The following is a 4,248-nucleotide window of genomic DNA, read 5'->3' on the forward strand; positions in this document are numbered from 1 at the left end:
TACGCTCCGAGGTCCTAACACCGACTCGGACCATTATCTTGTTGCAGCCAAGATTCGCACCCGCCTCTGTGCAGCAAAAAACGCACGCCAACAAACACAAGGAAGATTCGACGGCGAGAAGCTGCAATCAGAACAGACAGCCAAACGATTTTCTACTCGGCTTGCACTCCTGCTCTCTGAGAGCACTCATCAACAACTCGGTATAAGGGAACTGTGGAACGGCATTTCAAACTCCTTACGTACAGCTGCAACCGAAACCATTGGTTTTCAGAAAATTATACAAAATTCAGACATCGCGGCATAAAGGCAGCTTCTCTTCGTGCTGTCAAAAGCAGCTTTACCATCGACGAATAGATGGTGTGTGTCGCTACTCTTACCACGTGTCTTTTCAAAGATTTGAAGCATGCTGAATACCTGGTCAAATGTGGATATTTCAGGCCTGAAGCCACACTGTTAAGGTCGAATCAGTTTGTTGACGGTGAGCTTTAATCTTTCACATAAGACACTCGATAGAACCTTATATCGTATATACTGAGGAGGCTTATCCCACGGTATTTGCCGCTGATTGTGGGATCTCTCTTTTTGTAGATTGGGCAGAGCACACTTAAATTCCAATCGTTGGGCATGCTCTCGTCCGACCATATTTTTCAAAGAAGCTGATGCATGCTCCTTATCAGCTCTACGCCGCCGTGTTTGAATAGCTCGGCCGGCAATCCATCGGCTCCCGCCGCTTTTTTTTACTGTTGTTTACAGACGGGTAATTGCAATTCGGACTTCTTCATGGTCGGGCTATGGAACATCTAATCCACTGACATCGATTGGTGACGGGTTTACCACCTACTGGTGTTATGATTTCACTGCCTTTCAGCAGACTGTAGAAGTGTGCTTTCCATAATTTCAGTATGCTTTGGGCATCAGTCACTAGATCACCGCTGGGGGTTCTGAAAGTCTTGAAACCTTTTGCTAGTCGCTGTATGTTTTCAGTTTTCGGCAAACTGTGGTTATACTAGTTCAATAGAGAATTCTCCGGACACATAGATGGCGCTACTGGAATTATATCCATATAATTTCAAGTTAGCCCTAATCTTCAAAAGACGCTTGTATAAATTTGACAGCTGTCGTATCATTAGTTTGTTAATAATATCCATTTGATTGAATCAACTTTTGTTAATGTGAAAAAATGGATAAAAAGGAATTTCCTGTTTTGAAAAAAATATTGCTTTTAGCAGGAAAAAAATACAGTTGAAGCAAAAACTTAGCTTGATGATAAGTTTCCGAACACTGCCTTGGAAAAATCAGCCATCAAGGATTGGCATGCTAAGTATAGACGTGGTGAAATAAGCACCGAATACGGTGAAAGCAGTGGATGCCCAAAAAAGGTTGTTGCCGACGAAAATATCAAATAAGTCCAGAAAGTAATTTTTAATGACTGTAAACTGAAGTTGTTCGAGATAACAGCCACTCCAAAGATATCAGCTGATTGTTACGAGAAAACTATATGCGGTATGGCTGCCGTGCGAGCACATTTTCGACCAAAAAGAGCAGTGATTAGAGCTGATCAAGCGTATACTAATACACCGAGTTTTTGCATCGATATATTAGAATAAATGTAATGTGTTGAAGCTTTCACTCCAAAGTATAATTGATAGTTATCGAAGTGGACTGCACACGATGAACCCAATCCAAATCGTGGTTAAACACAATAGTCGGCTGGCAAGAAGTATCATTAACAGCGACTATGCCATAGTAGTATTGCACCGTTTGTATATCGAAATCGCCGAAAACCGCTTGAAAAAGAAAGTGCGCTTTCAGCAAGACAATGCACCGTATCACAAGTCGGTAAAAACGATGACAAAAATCTATGAACTGGACTTCGTATTGCTGCCGCATCTATCATATTCTCCAGATCTAGCTTCCAGCGATTGTTTTCTCTTCTTTGAGATCTCGAAAGTATGCATGCTGGAAAAAAACTTTTCATCGAATGTAAAGGTGATCGGCGAAACTGAGTCCTATTGTGAAGCAAAGTGCACATTTGACTATAAAAGTTTCGAAAAGTTGGATGGTCGCCATAAGAAGTGTATCCCTCTTGAAGAGAACTATTTTGTACTGTGGCAGGCTGCGGACTTTTCAATTGACTTATTATAGGGATTTTCGACTTTCCGGTTGATTTTATCGTATCTAGTAGACAAAATACTCGTATGTCATATTTGAGTGAAATAAAGCGAGCGTTTGATGTGAACGATGTTCAAATATTCGTTTCAACTCGAACTTAGTGCTTCCTAACTGGTAATAGGTATTTTTCATATTTTTTAACCTTTTATACCTTTTCATTTCCGTGGAAATAAAAAAGGTCAGGTTAATTAGATGTGTGTGGGCTGCTGAAGCTGTAAATGTATGTATGTAGTTTATGTCTAAAATTTTATGTGGGCTGCTCTGAAAGGTGAATATGTTTGGTTGTTCAGATATATAAATATTATTCAAACAAATTTCCATAAAGTTTAGCACTGCGGACAGCTGATATACAAAATCAAATGGAAATAAAAATTTTAGCTTGAAATTAAATCCACATTACCTTCTTTCCGACACAATTGGTGTATGGGTGGGAAGCTGAAATATAGAACAACAGTAAAATTACTTTTGTTTTACAGCAGAAAATATTTCATTGAACCTACGGCAAGTTGTTGAAAAGTTGTTGAAAACACAAAAGGTTTGTTTGTAAAACAAATCAAATTTGTTGCTTAACCTAACTGTTGCGGGAATGTTTGCGTAAAGGTATTCAATACTCATACCAAAGACATCCCAACTTCTGTTGGGTCCCTAGTACGCCTTACACATGTCTCAATAATAACGCGCTTGAATATGCAAAACGTTCGTCAATATCATTACAAGCCAGTGAGGCGAAAGAAAATTGGTTGAACTTCCATATTTTACATATTTTATTTTGTTATTTTGTTAGCTACCTTTCCAGCTTTTCTGTGACTCTTATGCATATCAAATATACACGTTTGTTAGAAATGCGAAAAAGCATTAAAATTGGCATAAATATAAGTCAAATAGTTGAATGTCTAGACAGGCGTAGAGCGTTGTCAGCAGTAGAGCTAATGTAACACACCCACTGTAAAGTGTCAAACTCAGCTGAAGCACCATCCAAAATCGCACATGTATGAGAATACTCCCGCTCCTACTTACGTGAAAAGCCGGTTTTCTCAAAAGTCACACGTGTACTCGAAAGAAATGGCGTAGCGTAACCAGCAGTTTTACGTAAGAAAAAAAAAGAAAAGGAATAAAGTAAGAAGGCGCTAAGTTCGGGTGTAACCGAAAATTTCAAACTTTCAGAATATGGGAGGCTCATGGGCTCGTGAGCTTTTCAATGACAATACTTTCTTCGGAGTTAGTCCTTTTGATAGCTGTTACTCGATTTATACTTAGTGTGGTTTCTTCTTTACCGGCGTAGACACCGGTTAAGCGGTTATAGCCGAGCTGACAACAGCGCGCCAGTCGTTCGTTTTCACCTCTAGGCGCCAATTAGAGATTCCAAGTGTAGCCAGGTGCTTCTCAATCTGGACTGCAGTGGAGGTACTTCGCTTCCTCTGCCTCACCCGGCGGATGTTGCGTTCAATATGCCCAGAGCAGGAGTGTTTTCATCCATTCGGACAACATGATCAAGCAACATTAGCGCAGCCGCTGTCTCTTGATTCGTTGGACTATGGCAATGTCGCCGTGTATCTCATACAGCTCACCGTCCCATCGACTGCGGTATTCGCCGTTGCCAATACGCAAAGAACCATAAATCTTCCAAAGAATTTCTTTCGAAAACTCGTAAAGCCGATTTATCAGATGTTGTGTTCGTCCATCCGTACCTCTGCAACTTATAGCAGAACGTGAATGATGGGTGACTTGTAGCATTTGGTCTTTGTGCGTCGAGTGAGGACTTTACCTCTCAATTGCCTACTTAGTCTGAAGCAACACCTGTTGGCAAGAGTTATTCTGTGTTGGAGTTCAAGGCTGACGTTGTTGTTGGTGATAATGCTGGTTCCAAGATAAATGAAAACCATTTACGACTACGAAGTTAAGTCAACAGTGACGTGGGAGCCAAGTCGCGAGTGCGACGACTGTGTGTTTGATGACTGAAGATATTTCGTCTTGCCCTCGTTCACTACCAGAACCATTTGCTTCAGTTTGGTTTGTTATTTCCAAACGAACAGACTTACTCCGAAGCGATTTAGAAGGAAGCTGTTGCTGCTATGG

Source organism: Bactrocera neohumeralis, chromosome 4, assembly GCF_024586455.1.
Source record: "Bactrocera neohumeralis isolate Rockhampton chromosome 4, APGP_CSIRO_Bneo_wtdbg2-racon-allhic-juicebox.fasta_v2, whole genome shotgun sequence".
Lineage (NCBI taxonomy): Eukaryota > Metazoa > Arthropoda > Insecta > Diptera > Tephritidae > Bactrocera > Bactrocera neohumeralis.